This window comes from Protopterus annectens, chromosome 2.part1 (assembly GCF_019279795.1).
Source record: "Protopterus annectens isolate FY-2018-M chromosome 2.part1, PAN1.0, whole genome shotgun sequence".
Lineage (NCBI taxonomy): Eukaryota > Metazoa > Chordata > Ceratodontiformes > Protopteridae > Protopterus > Protopterus annectens.
In genome coordinates this window covers 71,159,429-71,179,747 of record NC_056729.1, presented here as the reverse complement: position 1 = coordinate 71,179,747, position 20,319 = coordinate 71,159,429, and the positions used below count along the sequence as shown (strand labels likewise).

Genomic DNA, 20,319 nt, shown 5'->3' with positions numbered 1-20,319 from the left:
GTCTGACTCATTACCCTGCGCAGCGCCTCATTTGTCCAAGATCTGGGTCTGTAGACTCTGGAGGTGTATACTGCAACAATACAGCATTATTATCAATTCAAGTAGGTCAGATCTGTAGTGAGTGATGTCAGATAGGATAGATATTCTTCATGACAGAGAAGACATAGGATGGTCAAACAGGTGATGCACATGCCCTGGAAGCAACCCCCCATAAAAATACAGTATGTTGTATGCAATAATATTTCTCATTTTTGTATGACTTGTGAGTTGCTGAACAAAAACTGCTGTAGCATTTATAATAGTCTTTAACTGCTCTGCATTACTGATTGCACTAAATAATTAATTCTTTATTCACTGCACTAAATAATTAATTCATTCATTAATAGGCCTGGGCCATATAATACCAGTCTAAAGGTGTTGTATTTTTGTAATATATTTCTGTAGTACCTTCTTTACAGCCACCAACAAATGCAAAGGAGCTGAAATTTGTTAGGACATACAGTCTGCATTACTTGGCGTGATGATCAGAACCATCTGATCTTCATCATCCATTACAAAGTCATTGTTGCATATTACTGTGATGCAGTCTTCTCTACAAGACTGGATTGTAAAGGGTTTCAGCATTTGGATAAAAACTGCTACTCTGGCAGTTAATACAGAGGACTAAAGCTGTGACTTGCCAGTGAGCTGCTTCCTGTGACAAGGATGCAGGGTTTGAATCTTTCCAACTTCATTTACCTATTATGTCACAATAAGCAAGTCAGTTAACCAGACAGTGCTTTGGAGCAATTGAAAATTTGAGCTAGGCTTTGATTATGACCCAGCTCTGCTCTCCTCCCAATCTTTTCTAAACACCTCTGGTTGATTCTTATAGTCATGCCATCAGCAGGCTCACAATGAAAATGACAACATACAAGAAAGGTAGTTAAGCTCTGTGTTTGAAAATGTGGAGGATACATATGGACATTTTATGAAGCAGCCCAAAGCCCTGGACTCATTAGGGGATGTACTGTATGGCACTGCTGAGTAGAAGACTTTCTGAGGGCTGCTGCCATGAGAACAGAATCAGTTACTGGATTCTGGACCCAACTGTTCCAATCCTTAAAAGGCTGGAAGATCCTCTCCATTCTCCTAGAGATGGTGTCCAAAAATATGGCATCTCTCAAACCTCCATGAGACAAAAGCAGATTATCTTGTCTGCAATAAACCCCAAATAGGAGGTTGGGAGAGGAGACTGGAATATCTTGTGCAAGTGGATATTTGGTCATCCCCATTTTTTTCATCATTACTAGGAGCACTCCAAATCTGGAGTCATCGGGGGGAGGGGGTGTTGGGAATAACTGACATCTCTGTCCTGTGTGTCAGGTGGTGGGGACTCCAATGGCAGTCAATGTGCTCTCTCTTGTATGACTGCTTCCACCATTCCTTGGTAGGGATTGATCCAAGGAGGTAAAGGAAACAGAAAATCAGTCATGCCATCAAAATCAGTCTTACCAATAGCTCTCTAATCATCTGTTGTGACCAGACTCCCTGTACTTTTAAACCATTTGAACAAGCCCCCCCCACCCCACCGGAAATGTCTGAGGCATCTCTTGAGACTTTCTGAAGAATATAGGGAATGAGAAAAGGAACCCCTGGACTGACTTTTATCTAGCTGATCTACTAAAACTGTTCTTTCTTCACAAAGGGCAAGAGCTGCACTAAAAAAGAAAGAGAGTGACACTATTATGCATAAACTGATATTAGGTCCCACTAAACTTTGTCATGTGGAGTCTGGTACAAGCATAAATGTGCATACTAGTTGCCATGTACCCGAGGGTTCTCAGAATTCATCTTGCCAAGATCATGGTTAGATTTTTCAGAGACGAAAGGAAGTCTGTCAAGAATTGGATTTTCTCAAGAGTGGAATAAATGCTATGGTGGCAGCATTGAAAAGGCATTCCAGAAACACCAGAGACTGAGTGGGATATAGAATTTATTTATTTATGTATTTGCAGTTGTTAACCGGGAAAGTCTACTGGGCCATACACAGCCCGTTTTCAGTGGAGGCCCGTGGAGAAAAGTTCCTCAGTATAAGAAAAAAGGAAAAATTGTGTACATTGGTAATATATGATTATCAAACAAACAAATGGATTTGCAAATTCACAGTGAACCTCAGTATGTGAAACAGACAGAGTAAACTGTAAATCATGAAGAATCCTTTAAAGCCAAGAGGACTGAATAAAGTCATTATCAAAATGAGGGTAGATGTGAATACCTTGGAGTCTGCAGAATGTTATAACAAGGCTAGATACTTTGTGAATACCCTTGGTGCAGTGGAAAGCCTCAAAGGCAAAGTAGTAAATTGAAAGTCATGCAATCTGGATGAATAGGGGTATGAAGGTAAGCATCCTAAAGATCCAAGATAACCAACACCTCTCTTGGAAAAATCAGAGTGAAAGGAGTTGGGACCATTAGTATCTTGAACTTTGGAAATCTTAAAAAATGTATTCACAATAGAAAAGTCCAGATTTGATCTCCAAGTACCTTCTTTTCTTGGAACAAGGACAAATCTGGAATAAAATCTCTTTTCTTTTAGATAGCAAGTTACAACCTCTACTACTATGACTGAAAAGCTCAAAAAATTATTGGGGAAAACAGATGTTGGTTTGAAGGGACCTGTGGAATTCCAAATGGGACTGGAAGGGAATTTCACTGAATTTAGTACCCATTTCTGAAGATGTCCAAACCCATGAATCAGTTGTCATTGCTCTCCAGAGGTGAAGACTAACAGAAAGTTTGCTGGAAAGATAGGAGGGAGAAAAGCTGAGGTGGGAAAAGGGAGGAAGAAGACAGTTAGAATTTAGAAGTTTTGTCTGAGAAGGATCCTATGGACTCTTTCAAATAGGTTTGTTCTGTCATTTTTTTCTTAGAAGACATTTTACGTTTCTGCTGAGAAGACTTTGGTGAATTGCAAAAATGAGGTCAGGTTTAGAAGGGTAGTTTCTTTGAAACTTTGGAATAGGAGAAAAAAAGTTGTATAAACCCTCACATTATTGTTCCCCATTCCTCCAGGTTTTAAAAAAATAATTCAGCAGTAAGAGGTCTACATAAGTTGTCCTTGTTTGCAACCAACAGTTTAGCCCTAACATTTTCAGGAAAAGACTGAAGACAAAGCCAGAAAAATCTTCTTAAAGCTAATCCAGTTGCAGTTGCACTAGAAAAGTCACCAGCAGAATCACATTCACACTTGAGGGAGTAAATTGTCACCTGAGTAGTAGCTGAAATATGCATATTTTACAGATCCAGTGTCACAGTCAGGTTGTCTGGGAATTAACTTAGACATATTACCAAAAACTGATATTCTGTACCTAATCATGTGGGTCTGGTGATTAATTGTACAGGCAAAAATGGAAAAGTGTAGGTGTTCTTTCCATGGCCATACTGTCCTTATCCTTTATAAGGAATAAGTGCAAAAGATGACTGAAACTGGGTAGGTTTCAAAAACACCTGAGCTTTAAAATATCTCTGAGAAAAGTTGTACCCCTCCTGTTGAAGGTTCCTAGGCGTAGAGGCAGCAGGAGAGGAAATATGTGTAGTGTTTTGTTTTCTGTTCTTTGAGATATCCAAAGAAATAACGACTGAGGGAGCATACTCAGAACATAGCTCAGTGAGGCTGTCTAGGAAATTCTCATTAACTAAAATCTCAGGAATGCCTCCAGATCCATCTGAAATGACCAACCTCAGCTTAATCTTCATGGCCTGAATTTCTTCACATTGCATGCACAGTAGCTTCTGCTCACTATCGCTCACAGTTGCACCTATTTTTAACAGTAAAGATCAATAAATCACAAAGTCAGGACTGTTTACATAAATTCTGGGTTCTGCTAGCTGCCTGTACCTTGTCAACCTCCAAAGGGGTCTTAACAGTGAGAAAAGTCCCAAATGTTGTATGGTCTGTGGACTTATCATTAGTCCCAACTTAGACATCTGACGCTAACCTGGAGATAGAAGGAGGAAGAAATATGTCTTCTTTCTACTTTTTGACTTTTCTTGGCTGTAGAGAGATGAAAGGAGTGGGATTCTGATTGCATCTTAGCATGTGTGAGAACCTATAGATCTGTTTTCTAAAATAACTTTAAGAGATGACAAATGCTTCTTAGGATCTTAGGTACAAAGGCTTGACAAACAGAATGCTCTTTAGTATTATGGTCAGCTCAAATAAAAAAAAGACATTTGATACACTTGTCTTTAAAAAGGGATCTGTCAACTGTAGTCATATTTCCATCTCTTTGATGACATGAAAATATCAAGTTCCTACAGAAAAACTCAACAAAAAAGGATGGGTCTCCAATGGGGTATTTAGCTGTCCTTAGCAAAAGTAGACGAATCCTTCTGCATGGCTAACAAACTGAGATTCAGATGGAGTCTTGCTTCGGGAACTGGCATTAAGAAGATTCTGAGGATTTTTTCCATTAAGTATTAAGCATGTAGCCTTGTGCATAGGTCTAAGGCATGCCTAAGCTTTGGTTGACTGACTAGACTTACGGTATCCTTTGCAGGATATGTCCCATCAGTTAGTATTACTGCAACAGCGATGGTGAACATTACTGAGTGTCCACTGAAGTATTCTCATGTGATATCTAACAAGTGAGATTAGAGTTATGGCAGCCTAATGCCTATAACCTCAAGGAATCTGGAAGAGAGGTTATCTGAAGAGGTTTAGGTATGATGGACTTCAGTGACAGAATTCCATCAATCAGTAATTTTGCAATTTTCAAGGGTGGTCCAGATGCCATCCAGTAACATTTATGGTTCTAGTAGGCTCCAATTTGGATTTTTTTTTTTTGAGATTTAATGATATGTCTAAGAAGAAACACAAACAAACCAAGTAATCTCTTGCTGATATAAAGGATTCTCTTATTATGGTGGCAAAAAAGTTGTCCAGATACTGGAACACTCAGAACCCCTACAGCCTCAGGTGAGCTAAGACTACTGCCATGTGTTTGGTAAACACCTGAAGGCTGCAGTAAAACTGAAGTACAGATACAATGAAAATAAAATATAAGTAACACTAATTGTATGCAGTTACAATACATACACAAATTCAGTATCCCTATGTTTACAGAAAGCTTCAGTATGCTGTAAGATTGTGCAAGGATAGTTAGTAATGGTTATTTGCTATATAAAGAGGTTAGAAAGGACAGTAAAGTGCTGCTTTGGGTGATACACTGTAAGTACATTTAGCTTGATTTTTACATCAGATTTTAGCAGAGCATGACATTTGGAATGAGATGAGATGTCTTTAAGTTCAGATAGAAGGGATTCTCATAGTTTGAGGCCCCATACTGAAAATGCATTGTTAGGTATGGAGTGCGGACTGAGGGATTTTAAGAAAAAGAATACCTGAATGATTAAGGTTTCTGAGGTTGTAAATGGGAGGTTGTCTTATTTTGGAAGTTACAGAAAGGACAGATTGCTCATGTAGGAATTTGAACTGCGATCCAAAAAGCCGGTCAACTCTTTGCCTAACTAGACGTAATTTGGCTTTTCAAGAGTTGCACAACAATGCACATTTCTTGGTGTGTGCACAACATTATCTACTAATTTTATTTGAAGTAGACTGAATAGTAGTGGAGTATTTTGTAGAGGATATTGACACAAGGGGGAGAACAAACTGAAGCTAAGGGAGAAGGATAATGTTGGCAATTGCTGTACTGGAGGAGTGGGAAAGAAAGGGGGAACATTTTGTGGTTGGAAGAGTAGGGAGTTAATCTTTTTGTGTGTTTTGTCTAGATATATACTGATTAGGTTCATAGGTTCATACTAGGCTATCTGCCCAAGGGCATTTATAAGCCTAGCCCATAGTTATCTGGCTTTCGCCACCCCTTTAGTTTGAATAAAAACTATGCCTATCATTTTTCTGTGCCTCTGTCAAGCAGTGACACTGAAGTAATCCCTGGGGTATATCTGCGATCTCCCATCCATTGGTCAAGATTCCTCTTGAACAAGGCCAGCGAGGTGCTCTGCCTCACATGTACTGGGATTTTGTTCCACAGCATAGGGAGTCTCTGGGTGATGAATCTGTCCCTCCAGCACGTTCTATTTATAACCGTGTCAAGGTTTAAGTCTCCCGCCCTTGTGGTTCTGAGGGATCTAGATTTTTTGAGGTGAAGCATATTCATCAAATCTGGGTTTGACATGGCCTTATATGTCAGGTACAGGTCACCTCTGAGCAAGCGGTATGAGACTGAATAGAGCTGGAGTTCTTAGTAAGTGAAAGGTCTAATCAAAGTCCAATATATTTGAAAAGAGACTGTTCTGAGTGTTTCTGTGAGCATGACATATTGGGAAATCAGGAGTTCTGTTGAGCTTCTCTTTCAAGCTAAAAGGCATAGTTTCTATTTTCGAAGCACTGAGTATCTTTTTTTTTGCTTCTCAACCTACTAAAAAAAGGCAGTGAAAGTCTGAAGACCATGTGTTAATGAAGTGAGTGAGTGGTTTAAGCAGTATAGGACCATGTCATCAGTGTACTATAGGACAAGAAGGTGAGGATGGTAAAGGGAAAATGTGTTAATTCAGACTGCGAATAGCAGGGGGATGGTGAGTATATTAGGTAATATTAGATCTGAAAAGACAATACAGTATAAAATTACAAACAGCATGGAATAAATTATTAAAGCAAGCTTTTACAGATGATCACTGGAGAAAAGCAGGTCTTAGATATGCAAGTAAAGTGAAAAAAATGTAGAATTTCTCTATGAAAATGTTTGCACAAACATTTCTGTATCCCCATGAAACTTGAAAAAACTATTCCCACAGAAAATAGACATAAAATGGAGATGTGATGGTTTAGTAAGAGGTTCTTGGGAGCATATATTTTGGGAATGTATGGAGTAACTTCAGTAGAAATTGAAGTGAACAATATGCTAAGCCTTATGCTTGGAAGAGAATTTAATAGAGATGTTTTTGTTGAGCTGACGTAAAATAACGTACTAAAGAGGCGAAAGCCTTCCTAATTTTAGTATTCATAGTGGCTAAGAAATATATAATTAGAAAATGAGAAAGTGCAAACTGTTAGTAACACAGGTAAAAAGATGATTACAGAGATTAAAAATATGAAACTGAGAATTATTCAATACCAGAAAAAGAACTCCCTATTAAAAGTGACTTTATTGGATTATATAATGAAAACCGAGCTTGAAGAGGGCAACAACATGGAACAAAAAAACCTAAGATGTACATGTGTTTAACAAAGTAGACTATAATATGAGGTAAGAAGTCACTGGTCCAATTTCTAAGCTTTGTAATACAGTGAAAATAAAGCAATATGGTCATGAGTTAATTTTTGAACTCAAGTTACATTGCAAATGGATAACTCGTATTTGAGAAGTGATATTAAATCAAACTGGAGATTAAGACTAAACAGAATAACTGTTTGCAATATGTGGATTTAAGTGCTTAATAATGACAAGTTATTGAAGGATAAATGTAAGCACTGATTGTCTAAAATGAGGCTATTTTATTAGTTTTATATAAATTTCTAAAATGGTTGTATCAGCAGTTAGTGCTTTAGTAAGAAGTGCACTATGCATGGGGATTGCATAGTACGTAAAAAGGAAAATGATGTGTTACTATATAAAAAAAAACATCTTTTTTCTTAATTTCTCTAAGTTCTCTTACATACACAACCACAACAGTAGCAAGACAAAGAGGCGCAGGTTGTTCCAGAACCATTCTACTCTGAGTCTCAAATTACATAAAAGTATACACACACACACATTCCTCACTACTGGTGTAGAAGAATGAATCCCTTATTAAGGCCCAGGTGACCCAAGTAAGGCAGGGAGAACTGTAGTACTTAACCTGGGGAGGCATGTTTGGCAGAAGGGCAGCTGCTTTCATGCCTTCAAGAAGTCAGGGCTATGTGCAGGCAGTGATGGATCCAGGAATTTGCAAAAGGGGGGGTGCAGTCTGGTCATTTGAGTACCCGGGTGAGACTGGGAAGTGGGATACTGGGTTTGGTGGTTGTGGAAAGATTACCTTAAAAAGGTCTGACGTGTGGAAAGACAGCAGTATAAATTCAGTTCCAGATTATGTTGCTCTGGATATGGTAGTAGAAACAGGTATTTGCTGTACAGCACACAGTACACGTACAGATAGTACAAGTATTTTCAATGCTTGCCTGGAAGAGATGATTGGTTACCTATACCAAGCCACAGTCTCCTTCCATGGCATAGTGGGCATATGCACTGTTATGAACTTGAAAACTATCCCACTGAAAGTGGAAACAGCCATGGAGAAATATATATTTTTTTAAATTAAATAATGACTTATGTGGAAACAGAGAAGTTCAGTTAAGTTTAAGTACCACAGTAAGCAAGGAAGATGATGTAGTACTCAGTTTAGTCACTAGCAGTGTCTAAAAATATTGTAACCAATGTAGCATTTTAGAAAGGATTGTAAGCCAAAACCAACTTTGTTATGCAAGATCTAATATAAACTACAGGCACAGATGTTTGCATAAATTAGTAAAAGCTACATTTAAATGATGTACCAAATAACTAAACTGCTAAGCAGACCATAATGTTTTTGGACAGTTTACTGTTCTTGAAATGATTTTAAGCACAGTTAATTTTCTTTAGGAAGTCTTTTAATAACAAAAGTCCTACTGTACCCTGTCTGTTCTTTCAACAAGTTCTAGACTAGGTGTGTGTGTGTGTGTGTGGGGGGGGGGGGGGCAATGCCTGTCTCCAAGAGTTCAGAAATGTCAGTATTGGCTGTCTTCTTTCTCAAATCAAAGTCCATTGAAAGTAAACAAAAGGAAAGGAAAAAGACTGTTTTGAGAGGAGAAAGATGGAAAGTAAAGGAAGAAGAGTGTTTCAAGAAAGTACGAGAGAGAGAAAAACAGGAAAGGAAGAAGCATGATTTGGGAGATAGTTCAAGAGAGAAAGACGGAAAGATGGAAAGAAGAAGTGTGTTTCAAGAGGGAGAGGTTTCAGATAGAAAGACGGAAAGGAAAGCAACAGGAGTGTTTATAGTGACAAAGACAGAAAAGAAGTGCATCTGGAGAAAAGGTATTGTAAATAAGATTACTATGAGAGTAAATGGTTGTTTCACAGTTAGGACTTGGGGAATTGTATGTATAACATTGTTTAGAAATTTACAGGAGTGTGAGCTAGGCATGCTAGAAGAAAAACTGATTTGTTTGTTAGCTTAAGTTTAGGGAACTACATGATGGCAGTCCACCACTACCATAAATTATGCAATTGAGTTTCCCACATTTGGGGAAATCATAGGAGTCAACCCAAGTAAATGTTCAATGACTCAGGCAACAGAAGTAGAAAGGGCTGCCACCAAGCTTAAGGATCCTATAGCAAGGAAAGTAACAAGAGCTTCTGTAGAGGTATTAGAAATATTTCAAAAAATTTATGAAAGTTTGTTTAAAGTGGAGAAATATGGACATCAAGAAAAGATAAAAATGTAATTGTTTATAAAAGAAATAAATATCCCAATGTTAGAAGCAGATGAGGCTCAATTACTAACAGGATTGGAGGAGATAAGATAAAAATGGTGATGAATAACCAATCTACAGGAAAGTCCCCAGGAACAGATGATATTCCTGTGGAAGTTTGGAAGCTAAGGGGAAAAATACTGTTAAAGATCTGGAGGGTTTTGTTTAACAGTATTTTAAGAGGAGGAAAAGTACCAGCATCCTGGAAGAAAGCAGTGGTAGATGTAATACCTAAATAGGGTAAAGATCCATCAGAACCAACTTCATACAGCCCCATTTCAATACAAAACCATGACTATGAAGTGTTTGTCTATAATGGCTAAAGGAATGGCAAAAATGATGCTAGAATTGATAGATATGGATTGATGTAGTTTTGTGGGGGGGAGGGGCAAACATCTGACAACATTAACAGAACACTGATGATCCAGTGGGAAGCAGAATGCAAGAAAATACTATTGTTGGTGGGTCTTTCTGCAAAGAAAGCATTTCACAGAGTAAGCTGGGACTTTATGAGCAGGACAATGGAACATTTGCATTTCCTGATAAAATTATAAGTTTGATTAAGAGTATGTATGAGGGATTGGAGGTGAATATTAAAGTGGGTGGGGTCCTCTCTGATAATTTCTGCTTGAGCAAAGGAACAAGGCAGGGGTGTCCTCTTTCCCCTTTGTTATTTGCATTATATTTAGAACCACTGACAAAGAAAATAAGGGACTCAGAAATTCAAGGATATAATTTGCATGGTTGTTAAGAAAAGCTGGCTCTATTTGCAGATGGTATTATTTTAAACCCAACAAATCCAGAAAGAGACATTATAGTGTTATGCAGCATTTTGAGAAGGTTTCAAATCTTTTCAAGATACAAAATTAAAAGGCAATAGCAGTAAATTATGTGCCCATTCTCAAATTGGTTCAGCAATATCCACACTTAAGGGGACATGATAAAATGAAGCATTTAGGAGTATGGATAAAAAAAGATTCTGGTGTGGCAGCTAAGGATATGTGGGAAGAGAATAAAAAATAATTCAAAAACTGAGAAACGCAAAGCTCTGTTATATGGATATGGATAGTAAGATGCAAGCAGTTAAAATGTTTTTAGTCCCTTTAGTCTTATATGCAGGCCAGGCATATTTTTATCAACCAGAGGAGAAGTTGTGGATAGCAATTAACAGAGAGATGAAAGATTTTATCTGGAAGGGGAAGATGGCAAGAATTAAGTGGGATAAGAGGATTCTTCCAATAGAACAAGGTAGATTGGGATTACCCGATTTGAAGGGGTATTTCAGAGCTACACAGTTAAGACTGCTATACATAGCACAAGGAGAAACCTATAATTCAAAGTGGATGATGAAACAGGGGGAAGCTCAAAAAAGAAAGAGACTGGTATTTTGGATGCAGACCTTCAATGAGAATAACAATAATCATACAGAATATTATATTCATAAAGTAGAGGAAAGTATTCTAAGAACTAAGCCAAGATTGGAATGGAGAAAGGAGATTCTGCCGATAGGGATGACTGCAACTAGGGATATAGACAATAGGCAAGAGGGTGGCTGGAATTTATTGGAGAAAATTGGCAAAGGAACCAATGTATTGGGAGCAAATAACTAAAAAAAGGTAATAGAATGGGAAGATGCCAAGAATTTGCACTGCAGGTTAGAGATCGCCTTCCATATCAAGGCTCAATGTTAGAGTATAGGCAAAGAGAAAGAAATATGGGGTCCTAAACAAAAGACAAGCACTGGTAGAGTTTTTAGTAGAATCTGCAACAGAAGTTGCCAATAAAAAGAATAATTAATAGAACATATAAAATACTGCATGATAACTATAAGAATCAGAAGAGGTTAGAAAGGATTGGGAAGAGAGATTGGATAAGCAATTCACAAACAAACAATGGGAGGATATATGTATGTCTCCCAAATATGCAACAAAATCTAAAAGATTTAGGATTTTTGCTTGGAAATGTTTACATCAATATTTTTATACTCCAAGTAGACTACAGAGAATTTTTCCTCAAGTAGACAGCAAATGCTGGAGGTGTGAAGGGGAAGAAAGAGGTAACTGGGAACATATTTTCTGGGACTGCAATGAGTTGGCAGACTTTAATGACTCTCTGCAGGCTATACTGTCTGAGATGCTGGGTAGGCAGATTGGTATGATGAGGGAAGATGATTTTCCTGAGCTAAGATACAGAATCAAAACTGCCTAAACTTTGTAAGGCCTTGCTGGGTCCAATTATGGTGGCTGCCAAAAACACAATTACTAGAAAATAGAAATCAAAATCTAAACCAGCTGTACTAGAAGTAGTGAATATAGTAACAGAGAGAAAACTGGAAATGAGATCTTTAGAAAAGGGTAGTAGCAAATTACATAGGAAAAAATGGGAATCATGGGAACAATGCATACAGGGAGGAATGAGGTTTAAAAAAAGCAGGACTTAAATGAGATGTAATGTTTGATTGAAAATGATTGAGTAGATTATAAGTGATGTATAATATTTGCAACTTGGAGTTTGTCAGTATGGTTTGTGATGTAAAATGCTTGCAAGTAAGATTGTGCTGGTGTGGTTTTTCAATTATATAAATGTATGATTGACTACATCATTAAGTGGTGGTTTAATGAAGGTGTTTCTTGTCTAAAAAAAGAAAAGGCAGGAACTGAATAATTTATGTAATGTTGTTTAGGGTATATGATACATAGCAATATATGTGAAGTATGTTGTTGTTGTCTTTCAGCTTTTCCCGTTTAGGGGTCGCCACAGCGGAACTCTAGTCCGCTAATGATTGGCAGTAGATTTTGATGAACGCCGAGGTTCCAGCTCGATGTTCAACCTTCAACGAAGGCACGCCCATTTACGCATGTCTTCAGAACACCCACCCAACCGCGGGGAGGACATGCAGACTCCACACAGAAGGCACTCCCCGCACTCCAGCCGAGAATCGAACGGGAGAACCTCTAGTATAATGTTGTAAATGTGAACTTGTTAATGCAGTTTAATTAAATGTAAATTTGCGTATGTCACAAGATGGTGTTAAAAAGCTGTTGAAGTTCCTGAAATCCACATCAGATTAGCAAAGCAAATGATTGAAAATAGCAGTGGAAAATTCTGAAAATAATTAAAAACTGAGGATCACTCAAACATTTCTGTAAGCATACACATCTGATTTTCCATTCCTTAAGCCAGTGATTTTATGAAAATATGTGCCTTATTTATTTTGCGATTAGTTGATAATGACACCAACTTTGAACTTCTGGGAAAATAAAACTCTGACAGCTGTTAAAAAAAATCTGAAAATTCACAGTGGAATAGCACTACAGTAAAAAAATCATGTCTAAAGGAAAACATATTTCCTCCACATAGTATTTAAAGCAATAACCATTTTAAAATGAATATTAAAGAAACATAGTAACAGCATGTTTGCCAAAAGTCATGGTGACAGTAAAGTTCATTAGACACTGAAACCTGTTCCTAAAATTACACTTCTCCCCTACAATATCTCTGCCAGGGATTGCTAAATATATGAGGGTCTTGGTTGCAGTGCATCACCCAAGCAAACTGAAATGCTCTTAAGAAAAAAAATGCAGTAGTGTAATCACCATCCCTTAAATGCAGTCATTTTGCTGCAGGTAACAAAACCCTTGTTACAACTTTAGCATTTCTACACTTACTGAAGAATACATCACAGATATGGATACAGCTGAATCAGTGAATAATAACTCTCAACTTCTTTGCTCAAGAATTCTGATCAAAGGCAATAATAGGGGAGGAAACAGGCGTCCAAAATTAAGAGCATGATTTTTTTAGATATCACTGTAATTTACTTAAAAGGTTAAAAGAACACCAATTCTGCAAAGAGTTGCATTTTCTGAACTATTGAATGTATGATTCTCTAATGTCTGGCATTCTGTGATTACTGACTCATGTAATCCTCTGTAATTTACCTGAAAATCAAAAATTTTATCAGAGCCAGGGCAAAAATAAAGGCAAAGTCAAAAACATTCTGCAAAATTTAGGACAGCTGAAAAGTATGAATGAATGACTTATCACTGCTCTTCAAATTGGATGTAGCTGGTAGCCCCTCCTAGAATAATTTATCGCTCCCCTCTAAGTCAAACATAGCTGGTAGCCCCCCTCCCCCAGCTATTAAGAAGGCTGCCATTTACTTTCTTGTTGCAGCATGCTGTGGAGATTAAAAATGGGTTAACACAATTCAACCTATGTATTTTGTTGCTTCATTCATGCAGATGTTCAGACAGCACCACTTTGATTTTATTCTATTATAACTGATGGGGGGAGCACTTTCTTCCTACCAGAAGTGGATAAATGATAAATGAATAAATAAATTAGCTATAAACTGATGGGTGGGCTATGAAAGGTAAGTGTCAGTAGTGGAGAGTCATCCAAGTCAAGGGTGCATAATATAATAACTGTAAACTGATTACATGTGCTACCACTCCAAATAATAGAAGACCTCTGGCTGCAATTGCATAGCCAAGCAAACTGGACACATCCTGTGCACAGGCCTATTGCTCATCTTCACAGGTTGTATTGGTACATATTGTTCTAGTTTGCTCCTAGAAGAACACACTCATGAATTATTAAAAAGCTGCAAAGCTTCCATTTCAAACTTTGAATCATTTCCCTTGGACTTAACCAGTTTTCCATACATTTATTTATCTGGAAATCTGCCACATGGGATGATAATGTGGTACACTGAGTATTTACGAGAAGAAACAAGAAAAGCATTTCAAATACATTACTAATGGAGTGTGTACATAGCAAAGGGGAATGTGTACATCATACCTCTCAAGTGTCCAAATTTTTGCCTCATATTTTTGGCATGTTTCTCCTAAAATCTGTGGTTTTCTGGCAAATCACTGGCTTATCACTGAGGACTAAAGTGAGAAAATAATGGCAGACATTTGAGTTTCTAACTTCATATCCAAGAAAATGAATGCTAATGCAAAACCTGTAATTCTATGAACTTTCTAAGGCTGTAAGAGCAGCACTTAAAAAGTGTTCTTATTTCTGGGCCTTTTGTAACCCCCCCCCCCCAATTACTTGAGGCACTGTCCAGATTTCCTGCTAGAAGAGGTTGAGAGGTATGGTGTGCATTAAAAAACAATCTTGTTTTGAAACAACTCATTCACTAAGATATCTGTATTACACATAACAATGACAGTTGTTTAGCGATCTTCAACAACTGAAAGCATAAGGTTTTAGTATTGCCAATTTCCTGTTATATTTTGGCTTCATTTGCTGAAGATCACTAAACAACGACAAACACTCCAGGTCCGTCCTGTCCCTGTCCGTGTCTGAAAGAAACACTGCACTGCCCCACATTTAAGTTTTTTTTTTTTTTTTTTTTTAATAATTAAAATGGTGGGATAAGCAGTACAATTCTGCATTATATAAGATCCAACATCAGCCGAAGCTAAAATAGCGGTCCCCAGAGATGAAACAGTGTTTTTAAAGGGACCACAACATATATAAAGTAAAGTAAAAATACCTTATATCCATCCATCCACAAACCCTTTTACCATTTGCACTGCGTGGAAGTGTTCCTCCAAAGATGGCTTGCCTATCCGAAAGGAGCTGAAAGGCCGCTTTAGTGGAGCCTCTGAGATAACCGAGAGATAACTTCTTAACGAGGCCACAAGAAAGTCATGATTTTCCCTCCTTAGCGCTAACCAATCAGTGGTCAGAGTGGAAGTGTGGTGGGAGTGTGGGTGGTGGGGCCCAGATCTTTCAGAAGCTGGCCAGCTGGGACATAAACCATACAGCCTAAAGGCTACTTCAACAGTGGGAAGGATGAACATATAATAAATTCACATACTACTTCATGACGAATTATTCAGCTTTAACAGCAACACCAAAGTGAATTTGCACTTTTTTTAAATTGACTTTAGAATTTAGGACAGCGTATTGGCTCCGCAATGGATTGCCATCCCATCCAAAATGTTTTCTGTCTTTTCCCGGCTCCGGTTGGAGGAACTACTTGTCCCTCTGTGCGAGGTGCACTCTCTCCCTGATCAGTTATGTCTTGCAAAAAAAACTAAAAATGTCAACTGTCTTTTGAGATTTTAGGACAAAAAATGTGAAATATTCACTTTCTTAGGTTTTCTTTATAGTTGTACAAAGTAGTTATTTTTATTTGACATACCTAAAAGTTATATGAAATAGGATAAGTGACTCCAAAGCTATAAGAGTAACATTTTATTTTGGCAAGAAAAGTGAAACTATTTCTTTTGCATTGGTAGTGGGTATGTTTTGTCTTGCAAAATCTCAGGTTTCTACAAAAAGAGTATTTGAAACGGGCATTTTATGTGAAATACAGTTTATGATTTTACCCCCCTTTATATTTGGATCTGACAATATCATTTACCAGCGGTCTTGGTAAACTCCTAACAACCCAGTTATTACACTCCTATAGCCTGACGATCAGTACTCACCAAGGACTTATTTCACAGGAAGCCTGAACATCCAGGTTGAGTGCATTTACTCCAGCTGCACAGTCTTCCATTTAGATTTGGCAGTCTAGGAACTCACGGTCTACGCAGCTCACATGACGAGTCAGTAGGACTGCCAGGAACTGGCTGGGCTGTCCCCCGCAGTCTGAAAACATTCCGTCAATGTACCACATTTGGCAGTATGTTGTTTTCAACTTTAAAGATTTGCTGAGATTTTTTTTTTTTAATTTTGGTGCATGCTTTTCTGCTTATAAGTTAAGGTAGCAAAAGGGGGAAGCGCACGCCCCTGCACCAAAGCCTAAATCCGCCACTGGCAGGGGCCATGTTAGTATTTATGTGCAGACATGGAGCCATCACTGCCCCAAAGCCAGGGTGGGGACATGACAGTAACCATGTCTCATGACACAAATGCCCACCACTATTTTATTTATTTACCCTTTGTTTATCGGGTTAGTCTGGCAAGGCTAGTGGCTGGAGACACAAGGTGGTATTTATACTAACATTAACCGTTGGCTTGATTAACTGCTGACCACAGAGCTCCTCAGAGGACGTTTGAGACTGATGTCAGTTCACCACCTTAGGTCGCACTCTGGTACACTCCAACCACAAGGCTCAAGAAAGACAGGCATGTTCTACAGGGTGACATCAGGCTTGATAGGGGACTCATGGAAGTTACTACTCTACTACAAAAGAAAATCCACAACCATGCAACTGAAAGGATTTGTAAAAAAAATAAAGAATCTAAAGGACTGCAGACTCACTATCCAGTGGCAGATGCATTTTCCCACAAATACATTACAAAGATCCTCAAAAAGCCAGACAAGTCCTTTGTAATTTTTTGTTTACTAATAATATGCACTACTACTCTAATATAAACAAATATTATACAATATGCAGATGTTCTACCTTACTTTACTCCTAAACAACATATGCAAACCACAGACTCAGACTTTCAAACCAATTCTAACATTCTAAATAAATGGGTCCAAAAATATAAACTCCATATTTGATGAAGACAAGACTAAACTGGTAATATTCCACGGCCTACTCAGTAAGTCAATCACTTTAACAATTCCCATAATTTGTGGATCTTTAGAGACAATTGAAACAGTTTCAACTTGGAAATAGCTAGGTATTACAACACTACAGTAGTGAGGAAATCTTTGTGTGGCTCAACTTATAAGTAAAGGCATGGTATCAAGATCAAAGGAAGTCACAGTACCATTGTATTTAGCCCTCATTAGGCCCATAATCGAGTACAATGCTCCCTTCTGAAGATATCTAACCAGGCGCTTACACAAACTGGAGCAGCCCCAGAGGTTTCTCACTAAAAAAAATACAAAGCGTAACACATATGTCTTATGCAGACTGAATAAAGACCCTATCCCTTTAATCCATCTCATATTGTTTATATAGAGGTGACTCTGCCTTACCTACAAGGCATTCTCTGATCTAGACCTGATGAAAATTTTAGATACTCACAAGAAAAATTAGACAAGGGTTACACGTTCCATGGACTTGAACCTTATTTGTATCCCAAAGGCTACTTCTTCTACAGAAGAAACTTTCCATCTTCATAAAACAAAGCCTGTCCCTCAGTCTACAATAAATTCACTCCCTGGGTACTGCCCCATGTCCCTTATGGACAGAAGCAGTCTGTAAAATGACTCAGGGCTCCAAAACCCAAAGACCTACTACCCTAACACTACCCCATCCCATATATGTAGAATTACGATACAATACTGTCATATCCTGTGCATTATTGGCTAGGTTTGTAAAGGCTCTTGTGTCATTAGTCTAGTAATCACTTATGACCCTACAGGTATGAGTTAAACTATCCTAGCCACACAAATAGCAATATAAAATATATGTGCAAGAAACTCAGAGTCATTTACTGAATCAATAACCATATGACTCTAATTTACAGAAAAAAATATAGCAGAAACTCTACTTCTGCCTAAACTGTTTAATGGAGCTATTGTAATGGCTTTGCCTGTTTATGATTTATTCACAGAAAAGGACAACTACATACCAACAAATTATTAAACAAGCAGTTTCCTCTAAAATGATCCACTCACCACTGCACAGTCCTTCAGTTACTTAACTGGATGTTTTAGATAACAATATACTCATCTCTAAACAAGTTAAAATGGCATATCATGATTTGACTGCTTTAATCAATTAACCTTTTTTCTTTAAAACAAAGAAATCCATCAAAAAATTGAAACTGAGCTTCATGTATATCCCATTAAGCTAGTAAGTAAATACTTTCATTCATGTAAGAACCATTACTGTCAACTTAACATTCAATATGCATGCAAATCTTACCTTTTGAGTTCAAATAGGAAATATCATGCAGCATCAGTGAGTCACTACATTTTTATGTCAGCAATATTTTCTTCAGTCCCTTGCTCTGTCAGCCCTCGTATGGAGTTCTTATTTGTACTTCTTTCCTTCTCTTTTCCCCTTATTAAATGTTTCCTAGGTTAAGATGCTGTTATACTAAATTATACTTGCCACTATTGCATCTTACATATACTGTGCATATTCAATTTTTGTACTCACTCTCATGGGGATATTTCTCATTTCCAGCATGTTTATCTTCTTTATGTGAATTCTTTTTTAGTTTGTTGTAATTTATATTGTTGCATCTCTTATGTATTACAAAGATGTTGAATGGTTTAATTACAAAATATAAAAATAACTATTTTTTTCCTTACGGGCATCTCCTCACTTCCCACTGAAAACAAACAGTGCCCACTACTGTCATCCAGTTAATGGCAAAAAAGTTGTTGCATAAGTTCCACTTATCTGTAACATTACATGTTTATAGAACACACTGTCTTAGCAGCAAATGGTTAGTAATATCCTGCTGCCCTATATCTGGCAGTCTGTCAAAGCTCAGAACCTCAAACCCCCCCCCCCCCCATGCTTGTCTGTGGGTGGGAAGAACTAGTCAGCTGACAGAATCTGGATAGTCATTTGCAACCACAGACAGAAGCCTTTTAGTTTTTTCTTGTGCTCAAAAGGAAGAGCAGGTGGAAACCCAAGCTTTGCAAACACCTACTGTTCTAAATTAAAAACTTCACATATAAACAGTAACTTCTTCTTCTTTTGGCTGCTCCCGTTAGGAGACGCCACAGCAGATAATCTGTTTCCATTTCTTCCTGTCTTCTGCATCTTGCTCTGTCACACCAGCCACCTGCATGTCCTCTCTCACCACATCCATAAACCTTATCTAAGGTTTTCCTCTTTTCCTGTTACGTGGCAGCTTCATCCTTAGCATCTTTTTCCCAATATACTCTGCAGCCCTCCTCAGCACATGTCCAAACCAGCGTAATCTTGCCTCTCTGGCTTTGTCTCCAAACCTTCCAACCTGGGCTGACCCTCTAATATACTTATTCCTAATCCTGTTCACCCTCGTCACACCCAGTGCAAATCCTAACATCTTTAACTCTGCCACGTCCAGCTCTGACTCCTGCCTTTTTGTCAATGCCATTGTCTCCAATCCATACAACATAGCTGGTCTCACTACCCTCTTGCAGACCTTCCCTTTCACTCTTACTGGTACTTGTCTATCACAAATCACTCCTGACACTCTTCTCCACCCACTCCATCCTGCCTGTACTCTCTTCTTCACCTCTCTTCCACACTCACCATAACTCTGAACTGTTGATCCCAAGTATTTAAACTCATCCACCTTTGCCACCTCTACTCCCTGCATCCTCACCATTCCTCTATCCTCCCTCTCATTCACACACATATATTCTGTCTTAGTCCTGCTGACCTTCATTCCTCTTATAAACAATAACATATAAACAATAACAAAACCTGCTAAACAAAAACAGCAGCAACTGTCATATAAACTATGTGCATCCAAATAAGGGGTGGTGGTGTGAGGGTATTGCCAGTAAGGCAATGTGTTCTGCAAACTTCTACTGTTACATGTAAGTGCAGTTTTTGCAACTGTACTATTTTCAATAAACACACTGCTTTAATGGCATACAAGTAGATTCCCAAAGCTTACCTAAACTGGAAGAAATAAGGATAAGGGTCCAGGAGCCCCTGGAGAATGGTCCTCGCAAAGTGTGTAGTGCTTTGTGAAGGTATGGATGGAGGATAACATTGCTGCCTATAGAATACTTCTAGAGTCCACTACTTTCTCATAAGCTGCAGAAAAGGAAAAGGGGCTTGTTGGAAGGTGCCTTCACCTTGCCTGGATTTGCTTTCCATAGTGGGTGTAGCAAAAAGCAATACCAGAGGACAACCAGTGGAATCAGTCTATTCATTTGCTTAGGGACAGGTGTCATAAAAGGAAATAAAAAGCCTTTTGGCCTTTCTAAAGGGCTTTGTTCT

At 38.1% G+C, this 20,319-nt stretch overlaps 1 protein-coding gene and 1 non-coding gene across 2 annotated transcripts in view; both read right to left on the bottom strand.

Annotated features, from left to right (window-relative positions):
- Positions 1 to 20,319, bottom strand: part of LOC122794820 (protein mono-ADP-ribosyltransferase PARP14-like) — a 634,563-nt gene that overhangs the window by 64,330 nt on the left and 549,914 nt on the right. The window lies entirely within an intron of this gene.
- Positions 9,203 to 9,368, bottom strand: LOC122795117. The gene has a single exon (XR_006363742.1). It is a non-coding gene; the product is annotated as a U1 spliceosomal RNA (small nuclear RNA).